The 16,078-nt window shown below is 41.3% G+C and overlaps 1 protein-coding gene across 6 annotated transcripts in view; it reads right to left on the bottom strand.

Annotated features, from left to right (window-relative positions):
• PUM2 (pumilio RNA binding family member 2) overlaps positions 1 to 14,242 on the bottom strand; it is a 108,337-nt gene extending 94,095 nt beyond the window's left edge. For 5 of the 6 annotated variants that reach the window (XM_047782571.1, XM_047782574.1, XM_047782577.1 and 2 more), the window contains exon 1: positions 14,095 to 14,242. The gene's annotated coding sequence lies outside the window, so the exon portion shown is untranslated. Of the gene's footprint in view, positions 1 to 13,611; positions 13,867 to 14,094 lie in introns of those variants that run through there. The other variant, XM_047782572.1, reaches the window with a different exon arrangement.
• Positions 14,243 to 16,078: the final 1,836 nt, after the last annotated feature.

The following is a 16,078-nucleotide window of genomic DNA, read 5'->3' as shown; positions in this document are numbered from 1 at the left end:
ACAATTGAATACTACTCAACCATAAAAAAGAACAAAATGATGCCATTTGCAGGAACATGGATGGAACTAGAGACTCTCATACTAAGTGAAGTAAGTCAGAAAGACAAATATCATATGATATCACATATTTGGAATCTAACATACAGCACAAGTGAACCTTTCCACAGAAAAGACGTGGAGAACAGACTTGTGGTTGCCAAGGGGGAGGGAAAGGGAGTGGGATGGACTGGGAATCTAGGGTTAACAAATGCAAACTATTGCCTCTGGAGTGGATAAGCAATGAGATCCCACTGTATGGCACTGGGAACTCTATCTAGTCATTTATGATGGAGTATGATGGAGAATAATGTAAGAAAAAGAATGTACATATGTACGTGTGACTGGGTCACTTTTCTGTACAGTAGAAAACTGACAGAACACTGTAAACTGGCTATAATGGAAAAAATAAAAATCGTTAAAAAAATAAATTAAAAAAAAAGAAACGAATAAGCAGGGATGTATCCTAATAAAGCTTTATTTATAAACACTGAAATCTGAACTAATCCTCCCCAATAGATATTATTAAATTTTAGGTCTGCACCTGTAGCATATGGAAGTTCCCAGGCCAGGGACTGAATCCAAGTCCCAGCTGCAACCTAAGCCCCAGCTGTGGCAACACTGGATCCTTTAACCCACTATACACAGCTGGGGATTAAACTCATAGTTTTGCAGCAACTCAAACCACAGCAGTGTGACTGAACTCTATCATGTTTTTTTAATGTGTCAAAAAATCTTCTGATATTTTCCCCCAATTGAAAAATTCTAAAAACCAACTCTAGAGAGCAGTTCATGCCAAAACAGGTGGTGGGCCATAGCTGGCCTATGGGCCCAACTTTGCTGACCTTGCTCTAGTGCATTTAGTCTTGACTGCTCCACAAAAAATAAAATACAGATCATTCACTCTCAAGTTTGAGCAACTCAAAATTAAACATCAGAGCTTTGATTACAATTTTTTCATTTATGTTCACCCAATGAATATTTTTTATTTGAATGATAAATGGGGATTGGGAGTTCCCGTCATGGTGCAGCAGAAGCGAATGTGACTAGGAACCACGAGGTTGTGGGTTCAATCCCTGGCCTCGCTCAGTGAGTTAAGGATCCAGCGTTGCTGTGAGCTGTGGTGTAGGCTGGCAGGTGTAGCTCCAATTCAACCCCTACCCTGGGTACCTTCATATGTCATGGGTGTGGCCCTAAAAAGCAATAAACAAATTAATAAATAAATGGGGATTTCGGATTACATTTAAACAGAGGTGACTTTATTATTTTCTTTCTATGACCAAGTTACAAGGAGAAAACTTAAAAAACAAGACAAAAACAAACCCCACAAAGTATCCAAGCTCAGCTTTCCAGTTTAGCATAGTATTTATTTTAATCATGAGAAAGAGAATGGTGAAGTGGGCAAAACAATGCAACAGAAAGAAAATAAATACTGTTTCAATTTTTTTGCAATAACTTCCATATTAACTGTAATGAAGCTGAGGGAGTAGAGGATACACATATGCCAGTAAAAAGGACTTTAATATTTTTGCAAAATGCCAAATCATTATTGCAAACCACTATGTCCTATGCAGCTACAAATGTCATCAGCTACCTGATGACAAGGAGGAAGAACCTGGACATCATTTAACAACTCTCCCCTGTATGGTTAGATCTTAGGGAGAAAAAGAACAATCTCTTCTTCTAACATGTAATGGTGTATCTAGCAATCAGTTATATAATACTGAACTGATTTTGTTCACTTGAAGAAAATGTATCCAAGAATTACAGTACACAGAACTGCTTAGGGATATAAAGTCTGTCTTCAATTTTTTTTGGTCTGCATTATTAAGCCATGAAATTTCCTGATACTATTTCCTTAAGCAATGAGAATCTGCTAATATAGAAACTAAATAATAAAACCTTTTTCATGGCCAAGACCTGTGTAATGTTGAGGTAAATCTGCATAAAAGTTACAGTTTATCAGGTTATGATTCTTTGTTTCCTAGCAAAAGAACAGGGTCCCGTTGTGGCGCAGTGGTTAACGAATCCAACTAGGAACCATGAGGTTGCGGGTTCGGTCCCTGCCCTTGCTCAGTGGGTTAACGATCCGGCATTGCCGTGAGCTGTGGTGTAGGTTGCAGACGTGGCTCGGATCCCGCGTTGCTGTGGCTCTGGTGTAGGCTGGTGGCTACAGCTCCGATTCAACCCCTAGCCTGGGAACCTCGATATGCCGCGGGAGCAGCCCAAAGAAATAGCAAAAAGACAAAAAAAAAAAAAAAGAAAGAAAGAACAGGGTCTTGTAAGTTCTAAAATTGAACAATATTAGCTAACTTTTCTATAGACAGCATTATTACTTATATGAGAAAAATAGATAAAGCACCTCAAATAACAACTTAGTTGTGTGAGTTTTCATATTTATCAATGCATATCCAAAAGGTTTACAAATAGTTCCTGTAAAGAACCAAGAATATGCATTATTTTCTCAGGTAATATCTGATCCAATTCCCTAAAACTCTAAAAAATAAGTTGGGGGGGGGCAGTTCCCACTATGGGACAGTGGTTAATGATCAGCATTGTCTCTATGGCAGTTAGGGTTCAATCCCCAGCCCAGCACAGTGAATTAAGGATCTGGTGTTACTGCAGCTATGGCTTGGATTCAAATCCTAGCCTGGGAATTTCCACATGCTGAAACCAAAGGAGAGGAAAAAAAATAAGTTGGGAGGCAAAAACCATTTAGAACTACAATAAATAGTATTAAAGCACCAGCATATAACACTAATTACATTTTCATAGTATTATAATTAGTTCTATTTTAAAGCCATAGTAGAAATTAAGCTTTGGACTCAGAGAGGCTAGGAACTGTGTCTCAGCCATCAAAATGCTCAATACGTATTAAATGAAAAAATTCCCTATTTTTTGGCCATGCTCACAGCATGTGGAAAATCTGGGGCCAGGGATCAAACCCACACCATAGCTGTAACCAGAGCTGCAGCAGTGACAAAGTAGGATACTTAACCCACTGAACCACAAGGGAACTCTGGGTGTTCAAGATGATATAAAGGAATTTACATGTATACCTATTACCTACTATAGTAAATATCTCTAGCCACACCTTCATGAAACTTTGGGTTTTAAAAAAAGCAAAATCCAATTTGCAGATCTAAATATTCTCTCATCACTTGACTTAAAGAAACTGTGCTTGTGGTTAGCACAAGTTTTTTAAACCTAGGTTAGTTCTATACCCTACTCTTTGATATACTCCTCAAAGTGCTAAAAAAATAAATAAGTAAAGCCAACTAGCCACCATTAACAAGTCAACAAATAACAAACACTGGAGAAGATGTGGAGAAAAGGGAACCCTCCTTTGCTGCTGGTGGGAATGTAAATTGGTACAACCACTATGAAAAACAGTACGGCAGTTCCTCAGAAAACTAAATATAGAACTACCATATGGTCCAGCAATCCCTCTCCTGGGCATATGTCCAGACAAAACTTTCATTCAAAAAGGTACATGCACCTCTATGTTCACTGAAGCACTATTCACAATAACCAAGACATGGAAACAACCAAAATGTTTGACAGATAAATGGATTAAGATGTGGTACATATATACAATGGAATACTACACAGCCATAAAAAGGACAAAATAATGCCATTTGTAGCAACATGGATGGAACTAGGGATTCTCATACTTCATACTAGGCAAAGTAAGTCAGAAAGAAAAAGACAAATACCATATGATATCACTTATATGTGGAATCCAAACTATGGCACAAATGATCCCATCTATCAAAAACAGATCACGGACCTGGAGAGTAGACTTGTTTTCCAGGGGGTAAGAGAGATGGATGGAGAGTCTGGGGTTGGTAGATGCAAACTATTACATTTAGAACAGGTTTAATAATGGGATCCTACTGTACAGCACAGAGAATTGCATCCAGTTTCTTGGGTTAGAACATGATGGAAGATAGTATGAAAAAAAAATGTATGGCTGGGTCTCTTTGCTGTACAGTAGAAACTGAAGCAACATTATAAGTCAACCATACTTCAATAAAAATTTTTAATGGAGCCAACCAAATCATATATTTAAACAATAAGATTTGACAATATGCTATAATAAACATGAATTACATATTTCTAGCTTTCAAAGTACTGGTTTTTTTGGTCTTTTTTAGGACTTTTATGCATTCCCAGCATAGGAAAGTTCCCAGGCTAGGGATCCAACTGAAGCTGGAGCTGTCTGCCTACACCACAGCCAGAGCAACACAGGATCCTTAACCCACTGAGCAAGGCCAGGGACTGAACCCACGTCATCATGGATACTAGTTGGGTTAGTTAACTGCTGAGCCACAATGGGAACTCCCACAGTATTGTTCTTTGCTTTGTAAATATTCTTTGATGATAGGTTAGGGAAAAAGAGGTGAAGTGGTTTAAAATTTTTTTAATTAAAAAAAAAAAAAAGACTTATCTGAATTAGTGTGGGCAAGGAAAATGGCATAGATTTTTATTAGTATTTTTTAAAGCTCTCCAGGTAATGCTTTCCTGTGCAGACAGAACTGAGACCCTTATACACATCATACTACCCAAGGAATATATTCACAAACACCCTAATGGTTTTCCAACTAAAAAAATTTCTATCATTCATCATGGTGTAACAAAAACAGAAACCAGAATCAAAAGATCTAGAATGTGGTACCGTGTTTGCCTCTAGCTGAATGAACTCAGACCACTTGAACTCTGGTCCCGTTTTCTCTTTTGCAAGTTGAGAATAACAATGCTCCTTCCTTCGGAGAGTTATTGTGAAGAGTAAAATTAGATAACATGTGAAATTGCAATGTAAGTCTTTTGTAAAGTATTAACTCACCATAATAAGTGAACATATTTTTTATTCTGTTTGAGACTCAATATAAAATCCTTTGACTTAGTAACTTCTCCTCTAGGAATTTACTTTACCTCACATAAACAATAATACCAACATAAAAAAATAGACTGAATGATGACATTTACTGCAGCATTGCTTGTAATGTTTAAAAATAGAAAGTAAACAACCTAAATTCAACAAAATAAAAAGCCACGCATTAAGTATTGTTATTAAAATTAAAGTTATATGTACTAACACAATAAAATGTCCATATTAAATAAAAATACCACGTTGCCTAAGATGCATAATTTGCCCAATTTGGTTTAACAAAAAATGTTTTGTGCCAGGAGGTCCTGTCATGGCTCAGTGGAAACAAATCTGACTAGTAACCATGAGTTGCAGGTTCGATCCCTGGCCTCACTCAGTGGGTTCCAGCATTGCCATGAGCTGTGGTGTAGGTCGCAGCAACATGGCTGGGATCTGGTGATGCTGTGGCTGTGGCGTAGGCTGGCAGCTATAGCTCCAATTTGAACCCTGGCCTGGGAACTTCCATATGCTGTGGATGTGGCCCTAAAAAAAAGACCCCCCCCCAAAAAAAAGAGAGAAAGAAATGTTTTGCGGAGTATGAAAAAAATGGGAGTTCCCAATGTGGCACAATGGATTAAGAATCTGACTGTAGCATCAGGGGTCACTGTGGAGGCTTGGGTTCAATCCCCTGCCCAGTGCAGTGGGTTAAAGGATCCGGTGTTGCCACAGCTGCAATGTAAGTCATAGGTTGCAGCTGTGGCTTGGATTCAACCCCTGATCCAGAATGTCCATATGCCATGGGCGTGAACATAAAAAATAAATAAATAGGAGAGGAGGTACTGTTGGTTTCAACTTTGTATTTCTCTATGTTGTAAGGGCTTACTGACATTAGCAAAATAGTTTGGTTTTTTTTAAAAAAGGGTCTTACATGAATAGATTAAATGTGTTACAGGTAAGAGGCTTTATCATAGAAGAGTACAAGCAATCTTGTGCTATTTTTCAGTTCATATTAGTACTAGATTGAATGCAAAACAATCCAAGACCTGTCTCAAATGGCTAACTAGTAATTTTCAATTGTTACACATTATCAATTAGAATCAATATAGCACAAAGAAGAAATAACTTAAGAAATGTTAATTACGTTGTAACAGAGAGCTGAAGGAAATCGTTTGAATTTCTGGTCTGACACAATTGTAAAAAATAAAAACCATTTTACATAGCAGTTTTTAAAAGATTCTCTTCTTTAGACAAAAGTTTTCCAAACTATGTACTTTAATCACCAACTTTAAGCCTTCTTTAAAATAAAGAGACTTCTTGTCCAATACGTTTCAGATATGCTGCTAACCCAGCACCCACTTTTCTTTTGCAGGCTGAGCACATGGTCAATTCTGGAATTCATTTTCTGTCATTAGCATAGTAAAGGCTCCAAGAAGTCTCACAACTAAAACTGCTTAACTTTAACTCAGTATTATTGTAACTTTCTGTAAATATGTTAACACAAAAGATGATTATTTTGAGAAGCAGTCATTTCTAGTCATTTCCAAGAACAGGAAAAATAATTTATATACTTCAACTTGAGTTCTCAACCTTTATCTAGGAAGAGTCATAACCTGTGACAGTTAAGTTTTTAAAATGTTTAGTTTATTAGTATTATCATATGAATAGTAAGCAAAATATAAGCAGTACAAATCTCTGAATTAAATAACTGAGGAAATCTTTTAAGTGATGAGTAAGAATTGTGATTTTTTTTTTTTTTTAAAGTTCCTCAAATAGGAGTTCCTGCCGTGGCTCAGCAGAAACGAATCTGACTATCATCCATGAGGATGCAGGTTCAATCCCTGGCCACACTCAGTGGATTAAGGATCCAGTGTTGTCGTGTAGGTAGCAGATGTGGCTCGGATCCCATGTGGCTGTGGCTGTGGTGTAGGCCGGCAGCTGCAGTTCCAATTCCATCCCTAGCCTGGGAACCTCTGTGTGCCCTAAAAAGACAAAAAAAAAAAAAAAATTCCGCAAACATTCAAGAACAAGCCTTGAGGAGTTAACACTGCAGTGCAATGAGATTAGCGGCAGCTCTGCAGCACCAGGATGCAGGTTCAATCACTAGCCCAGCATAGTGGGTTAAAAGATGCAGCATTTCCACAGCTGTGGCCTAGGTCAAAACTGCAGCTCAGATCTAATCCCTGGCCTGGGAACTCCATATGCCACAGGGCAGCCAGATTTAAAGGAAAAAAACAAACTTCAATTGGTGATCTATTTCCCAATGACTTTAAAGTGAGATGACCAAATCAATTTCCTGAATATAGATTTAAAAAAAACCTAAGTAGTTTCTTAGAAAACAATTAAAAAACCCCAAAAAACCAAACCCTTAGACTGCAGTGTCTTAAAAGAGAAACCAAATATGTGTTAGTTTCAAGGAGCATTCAGTTATACACCAAAAGTGTCTGCAGTAGAAACAGTCAATAATTTAAATGAAATTTATATTCACTTAAAAATGTGTGGAAGGGACACTAATTCATAGGAAATATATACACAATAAAAGAAAAATTAATCTTAGGAAAATAATTAAGCAAATATTAAATAACAAAAATGATAAAGAGTAACTTCTTTTCTGGGCTGCATCCACTGCATATGGAAGTTCCTGGGCCAGGAGTCAAATTTGAGGGACAGGTGAGACATATGCCATAAGCTGTGGCAACACCAGATCCTTAAACCACTGTGTGGGGCTGGAGATCAAACCCACCCCTCTGAAGCAACCCCAGCTGCTGCAGACACAATGCCAGAGCCTTAACTTGCTGCACCACAGCGGCAACTCCTGAATTTAACTTATGAAGACACAAAGATTGGCTGAGGGACAGGGGAGGGGGAGTGGTGAACACAGTAAATTGCATAAATTCTCACTATCCAATTCCTTGGAGACAACCTTATTTCTGGCACTAAGCTTTAAAAGAAAAAATTTTTTTGTCTTTTTTTTTTAGGGCTGCACCCACTGCATATATAAGTTCCCAGTCTAGGGGTCGACTTGGAGCTATGGCCGCCGGCCAATACCAGAGCCACAGCAACACCAGATCCAAGCCATGTCTGCGACCTACACCACAGTTCACGGCAATGCTGGGTCCTTAAACCACTGAGCAAGGCCAGGGATTGAACCCAAGTCCTCATGGATACCAGTCAGGTTTGTTACCACTGTGCAACGGAAACTCCTAAAAGAAAATTTTTATATGGAATATCACAGAGGACACTAATGTAATAGAAAATACATTCAATGACACTGAACAGATGCGAGGTTTCATAATCTCAAATTTAGAGTTAATCCCTCAAGGAAAGTCATGCTTAATTCCTCTAACACAATCCAGGGAAAGTAATTCACAATAATTATGGTCAAGGTTCCTGGACAATATGGTCTAAATCTTCCCAAGTTATAATCTTAGATCTTTGAAGTCTTCTTCAGAATTGTCCTGTATTAGAAAAGGCTCTTAAATCTAGTGGACCCCTATATATCATATCTCTTCTCCTCCCTATCTCCACTTTAAGTTCTTTTCTACCGGGGGTCATTACACCTACTAACCCTCTGGCTAAATGCCATTTCATCCATCTCGACTAAATTAACTTTAGAGTCAACTTTACCTCTCCTGGAAAGCTTTTCCTGACCTCTTACAGCGTCTACCCACAAGAGTCCACAGCACTTTTGTAACACTGCCTCCAGTGGTACTTGGTGTATGCACTGTAAACACAACTTTAATCATCTTTCTCTCCACTATAAACACAAGCTTACAGTTATACCAAAACTATGAGAACAAGGATCACTATACCACCAACATCTAAGGACAGTCGGACATAACAGGCCTGCAAAGCTCAAATAAGTACAAACTTCTTGTAGTCTAGATTGATGAAATGATACAATTTAGAACAGCCAGATTAACAAATGGACTGAATGCCAAATAATAACCCATGAATATCTTCTCAACCAGACCTACAATAAAAATTAGCTTATCTCTGGCAAGATGCTTGAGTAATCTTATTTTCGCTAGTGTAAGAGCCACATAATTTAGAGATAAAATGAAGGCACCTTTGGATGAAAAAGCACTCACTTATATCTCAAATGCAAGGCAGTCCAAGAAAATGCAAAACCTGGAGATATCCTCTCTAAATTTCAAATCTTAATTTTGTTTATGTTTTAAATGATTCAGGTTTTGCCAAAGACAGTGCAAAAGTTTTATATATAATCATGCTGAAAGTGCTGATAAAATACTATGTAGATGTGAAATAAATGATCTGGTCACCAAAATGAAAGACACAAGTAACTCCTATCTGCATACAATTCTTTCTTGATATTTAACAAAATCATACAACATAGTCTATATTTTTCTATACCTACAATTTGCCTCATTTGACTGCTTAGCAAAGACCTACACTTAGGGTTAGCCTGCCTCCACCACTCATTTACCTTCTTTTAATATCTGAATGAATAAAACCATCTTACATAGTTAAGACTATCTCCCACTCATCCCTAATATGCCTTTCAGAAACAGTGCCTAAAATCAGAAATTACCACTTTGATATAGAACTCATTATTCTTGACATAAAATGTCCAGTACAACAGAAACCACAAAGATTTCTCTCAACTAGTCTACTTTTTCGAGTGTGTGTGTGTCTTTTTGCCTTTTGTAGGGCCACTCCTGCGGCATATGGAGGTTCCCAGGCGAGGGGTCTAATTGGAGCTGTAGCTGCTGGCCTACCCCAGAGCCATAGCAATGCAGGATCCCAGCCGTGTCTGCAACCTACACCACAGCTCACGGCAACGCCGGATCCTCAACCCACTGAGTGAGGCCAGGGATCGAACCTGCAACATCATGGTTCCTAGTCAGATTCATTTACCCCAGAGCCACGACGGGAACTCCTGGTGTACCTTTTATACTCAATTTCAGCAAATCCCTTCCAGGAAGCAGATTTCTGTGGTCCAAACACACACACACACACACACACACACACACACACACACACACACACAGGGAGGAGATAATGATTGTCTTTTTTCCTGTGCCACTTGCAGTCAATCAAAATATTCTGACACTCTAGCCACACCTTTTTCCTTCACATTTCTCCCCTTTTTGTATTTGACAGCTACAATGAATTCTGGGATATGCACATAAGGTGTGTACACATCTGGATTTTTCTAGTACTCTAAAATCCTTTCTCTCTTCACAAGAAAAATAGTAAGAGAGTAAGTGAAAACCAGTAATATGTAAAGTAAAAATGGATGGGATTACAGAAGCTCTATTTGCAGAGGTGAGACCATACTAAAGAAATTCTCTTGCCCACATACTTGAATAACCATTCCTTTTTTTTTTTTTTAAGGGCCATACCCACGTCATATAGAAGTGCCCAGGTTAGGGGTTGAAATCAGAGCTACAACTGCCGACCTATGCCACAGCCACACCTGATCCAAGCCACATCTTGGACCTACACCACAGCTCACAGCAGCACCGGATCCTTAACCCACTGAGCAGGGCCTGAGTTCAATCCCTGAGATAGAATTGAGTCCTCATGGATCCTAGTTGGGTTCATTACCACTGAGCCACAATGGGAACTCCTAATCTACTTTAGAAAAATATAAAAATGAACCAAGGAAAGGCCAAATAAAATTTTCATTTAAAAAAAGTCAACAAAGTTGCTGCAATTTCATTAAAAATTAAAATTACTATCTGACGATTCAACCCCTAGCCTGGGAATGTCCATATGCCATGGGTGCAGTCCTAAAAACCAAAAAAATAAAAAAATAAAATGACTATCTGGAAAGCGACACTTCTGTTCAATTAGGCAAGCCTCTTTTTTTTTTGGTCTTTTTGGCTGCACCTGCAGCCATGTCTAAGTTCCCGGGGCCAGGGATCAAACCCACACCACAGCAGTGACCTGAGCTGCTGCAGTAACAACACCAGATCCTTAACATACTGAGCTACAGAGAAATTCCTAGGCAAGTCTTAATTTTTCATTTATAAATAAGTTGGGGGGGTTCTATTGTGGTGCATTGTTTAAGGATCTGGTGTACTCGCTCAAGCAGATTTGGCTGCTGCTGTGGTATGGGTTCAATTCCCGGCCTGGAAACTTCCATAAGCCATGGGCACAGCCAAAAAAAAGAAAAAAAAAAAGTTACTGAATCTTTTGAGTTACTAAAAGGAAAGGTCACTAAGGAAAAAAATTATCCTTAACCTTATGTCTCTAAGCATACTGCTACATGAAATTCTGAGTGAAAAAGCATACATCTGGGAGTCCCCTTTATGGAGCAGCAGAATTGGACTAGTATCCACGAGGATGCAGAATCAATCCCTGGCCTTGCTCTGTGGGTCAGGGATCCAGCATTACCATGAGCTGTGGTGTAGGTCGCAGACAGGGATCGGATGGATCCTGCCCTGCTGTCGCTGTGGTGTAGGCTGGCAGCTTGTAGCTCTGATTTGACCCTCAGTCAGGGAAGCTCCATATGTCACAAATGTGGCCCTAAAAAGCAAAAAAAAAAAAAAGCAAGCAAGCATATATCCTGTATGCTTTGTAATCTATAATGTAATTTTATGTTTCACTGGAAAAGCGTGACAATATTTCTCTGTAAACTCACCTTTTCCATTATAAAAGTGTCAAACTTAAAAAACTCTTCTAAATATAGAAATCACTAAATATTAGCTTCTAAATGATAGTGTTTGAAGAAACCTTTTCCAACATCAAAATTTAGGAATGAGAAACATAGGAGTCAGCCTGATGGTAATCCAAATAGCTCTTTTATTACTGAAATGCTTCCCACTATAGGGAAGCATAATCTACATCTAGGCCAACAGGGCCTCCTAACACCACACCCCATAAATTATCCTAATCTAGTCACAGGTGGCACAAGACAACTATGGTCCTCCTCCAGAAAGGGGCAGAGTTTATCTCTGGTGGTCTCAAGAAGTAGCAGAGCAAATGCTTTCTGCAGGGGGCAGACTCCCAAAGAGAGAGGAAAGGGGCTTGACCAGTTCCTTTTTACAAATTCATCAACGGGAAGAGTGTGGAGATGGAACAATAGGAGCAAGTCAGACTATTTTCATGTCTTCTTCAAAACAGCAAAAAGTCTGTCACTAACCAATTTACATTGTTCCAAGTATTTTTTTAATCTTAATCACACCTGTCAGTAAAATGGCCTCAAACTGTGAATGCAAGCCAGACAGAGACATGAAGTACAAACATTCAGATATTTAAATAACATAACCGTAAGTCTTAAGAACATAAAAAAATACAGAATTTCCCTATCGTAGAAGCCCAACGTATTCAAAGGTTGTTGATTAGAAATTACAAAGAACTTGAGTTCAGGAGACAGTCTGGTCACTGAGAAGATAGGCTTTGGATGTCATATCTGGCCCGAATCTCTAACCATAATTTTTTTCTGCAAACTAGGATAAGTACTTACACAGGAAGACATACTATCTTTCAACACTAAAATGATTTATAAAAAAGCATGGAAAGTTTAAACAAAATCCTACTATTAGTATCTGTGTTCAGACTGTATTGTTTAGCTTGTATGCATATGCTTAAGAAAAACTAGCCTGTTAAAGTGACAACCTTGTAAGACCAATTTAAACATGGCAGTAATTAGACTTTTTAAAAATCTGAAATCTTATTAAAATATTGAAACATCTAACGGAACTTTAGACTCAAATTAAGAAAACCATGTATTTAAGTTTAAATTGAAGTGTTTAAGTTTGTTAATAGCAAGTCTAACTCAAAGATAAAAGCTTTTGACTCGAGCAAACAAAAATGAACTTTACAAAAAAGCTGAACTTTAAAAACTTAAGAATCAGAATTCTGAAAATAACTTCAATTTTCAAAGAAGTTTTCTGCATATAAAAACCACCCTCAAGGATACGAAAAGACAAATCTAAATAACTCAATTTTACCAAAAATTGGACTTTAAAGACATTCTTGAAATAAAGGAAATGCAGACAACTACTTATGACAACTGTGCAGATAAAGCAAATCATTTTTTTAAAAGCAAGATATTAAAGACTAAGAAAAGAAGCTTAGCCAATTAAAACTTTTGTGTGTTTTAAATCTGATCCCTAGCCAGAAATCCTTAAATCATCTTCCAATGCTCCAGGTCACATGGTGAAGAGTCACCTATTAAACAGGAATCTAAGCAGTAAACAAGCTTTTAAAATCCTTAGGTAACACCCTTTATTAAAACTTTACATATGATACCTTTACAAGTATTATATTTCTCTTACGTATTTAAAAGTATTTTTCTAATTAAGCTTTCCCTAAAAAACCCCTTTATTTCAAAAGTCTGTAACTAGTTTTCTTAAGTTAAAAATCTCAGAAAGTACTAAGTCCAGATTTTAACATGATTGTCTTATTACACATCAAATATGTCCCACCCAAATGCTTAAATGTGTTATAATGAAAAGCTAGGTCGGTTTCCCTAGCTATATTCTCAGAATTAACACTAACTTTTATACGCGTGTTTGAGCATAAAACTCTAACAAATTTATTTTCCCCAAATTTGACCCAGTTCAGATACAAAACGAACGCTAAAAATGTGTGAAGCCTCTAATCTATTCTTTAGTTTTAATTTACATATCTTCCCGAGTATCAAAATCGGCTCCAATAACAACAAAAACAAAACATTCCTTACTAATGGCACCTAATACATTAAACCCAAGCCGCCGTTTCTTTCATAAGCACACCTGTCTACCGGAAGCTCTTCCTGGACACACTCGGGTCCTCTAGAATTCCCACACTTGTTTTCATAAACCCACTCCTTCCTCTTCGCCCACTTGCAACTCGCACCTCCTCCGGATCCACCCGGCCTCTCTCCCGGTCCCGAACCCAAGGGCTGGGAGGACGAACAGCTCGGTCTCTAAACCCACACGCGCGGAAACCGAGCAAGAGCCGGGCGGGCCCCCTCAGCGCCGCGAGGCTGAGACGTGGGGGAGGAAAGGAAGCGGGAAAGCCGAGAGCAACCCCCCCGCTGGGCGCACACCCCCTTCCGGCACCCCTCCCCCTGCATTGTGTGAGCGGGCCCCAGGCCGCAGCCGTCCGAGGCACCCCGCAGGCCCCGTCCGCCCTCCAACCGGAGGGCTGCCCCCGCCAAGGCCGTCACACAATACCCGGGGAGCCAGCCCCGCGGCGTCAGAGCACGGGAGAGGGTGCAAACGCGACTGACTTACGGGGCTGCTGCGGCCGCGCTGCCTCAGCCGGGGACACCGACCGTTGGGCACACGGCGGCGTCGCTCTTGGCCGTCCTCCCCTCCTCCGCCTTCGGTGGCGGCAATATCTTCTTTCTCCACCTACCTCCCTCCCCCCCACCCCACCTCCTTCTCCTCCCCCTCCTCCTCCGAACCACCGAAGTACCGAGGGTGAGACACAGTCTCACAACAACATGGCTGCCACCGCCACCTCCCCTCCCCTCCCCCCCGCCCACCGGGCGCGCGCAAAGCACTCCGGGAGAAAGGGGGGGCGCTCACCGAGGTGCGGCTCCTCGCTGAGGCTTCGGACGCTTCTCCCGCGCTCTGCACGCCGGCCAGCTAGAACACTGCGCGTGCGCACGCTCTCTACGCTCGCGCGTTTCGGCCGTCCCTTCGGCTTGCGCTCCACCGCCCTCACCTTGCGGGCATGCAGCCGGCTCTGACATCGGGGCGGTGCCAGGCGGGAGCGCGCGCCGGGCTAGGGCAGCGCGGGAGTGGTGTTTCCGATCTACGCTGCTTCGGTCTCTGTGTTACCGCGTGGGGCCTCATCTTCTGAACTCGCTTACCCTCAGCTTCCTGGGCCACAGCTCATTGTTCTCCCCTAACTGTGCGGTGTCGGCGTCCTCGCTCGTGGTGTACTCGCAGTTCGCTTTCCGGGTGCTGGCATTCACAAGAATGGCTCAGTAATCTAGGCCTTTAGGTTTCATCCTTACCCTCTCCCCGCACCATGACGGTGGAGACGCATTGGGGAGGAAAAGTGAACCCCTTAAGAGGACTGCTCCGAGGGCAAGTGGAACTAGCTCAGCAGCTTGCCACCCCTAGGTGCCTGGCCCGGTAAACAAAGTAAGCTCAGGTGGTTCTGTAGGCCAGTGATGCTCACTCTGGCTGCTACCCAGGTCGGGATGTGTGTGTGTGTGTGTGTGTGCTGCTACCCAGGTCGGGGTGTGGTGTGTGTGTGTGTGTGTGTGTGTGCTGCTACCCAGGTCGGGGTGTGTGTGTGTGTGTGTGTGCTGCTACCCAGGTCGGGGTGTGTGTGTGTGTGTGTGTGTGCTGCTACCCAGGTCGGGGTGTGTGTGTGTGTGTGTGTGTGTGTGCTGCTACCCAGGTCGGGGTGTGTGTGTGTGTGTGTGTGTGTGTGCTGCTACCCAGGTCGGGGTGTGTGTGTGTGTGTGTGCGCTGCTACCCAGGTCGGGATGTGTGTGTGTGTGTGTGTCTTTTTAGGGCCGCACCCGCCTGTAGCCGCGGGCTTACGCCAGAGCCACAGCAACACGGGATCTGAGCCACATCTGCGACCTATACCACAGCTCAGGGCAATGCTGGAGTCCTAACAGATTGAGCGAGGCCAGGGATCGAACCTGCGTCCTCATGGATGCCAGTCACATTCCTTTCGCTGAGCAAGGCGGGGAACCCCGCAGGTCTGGATTTCTGTAGCAGGCTTTTATGTAGACTTCCTGAGACTGTGTTCAGTCTCACTACCTCCAGCTGGTGACTGCCATCTAAAATGAAAATCTCCTTCCTGGCACTCACCCTGGCTTTCAGCTTCACGCTGTTACCCACACTGCAATGTCCAGGTGTGTTCTGTTCAGTAAGAATAGGTGTTCCTCTAAGAAATATCCCGTAGGAGATCCCGTCGTGGCACAGTGGTTAATGAATCTGACTAGGAACCATGAGGTTGCGGGTTCGATCCCTGGCCTTGCTCAGTGGGTTAAGGATCTGGTGTTGCCGTGAGCTGTGGTGTAGGTTGCAGACGCGGCTCTGATCCTAGGTTGCTGTGGCTCTGGTGTAGGCCGGCAGCTACAGCTCCGATTCAACCCCTAGCCTGGGAACCTCCATAAGCCCTGGGAGCAGCCCTAGAAAAGGCAAAAAGAAAAAGAAATATCCCGTAATCAAGTATGGAAGTCACTGAGGTACATACTGTCTGCCTTCTCCCATTGGGCTGATAATAGCAAGAGTCTTTACTGTTGCT

Source organism: Phacochoerus africanus, chromosome 5 (assembly GCF_016906955.1).
Source record: "Phacochoerus africanus isolate WHEZ1 chromosome 5, ROS_Pafr_v1, whole genome shotgun sequence".
In the NCBI taxonomy this organism is placed as follows: Eukaryota; Metazoa; Chordata; class Mammalia; order Artiodactyla; family Suidae; genus Phacochoerus; species Phacochoerus africanus.
Note: the sequence above shows the minus strand (reverse complement) of the source record. Positions and strands in the feature narration are given on the sequence as shown.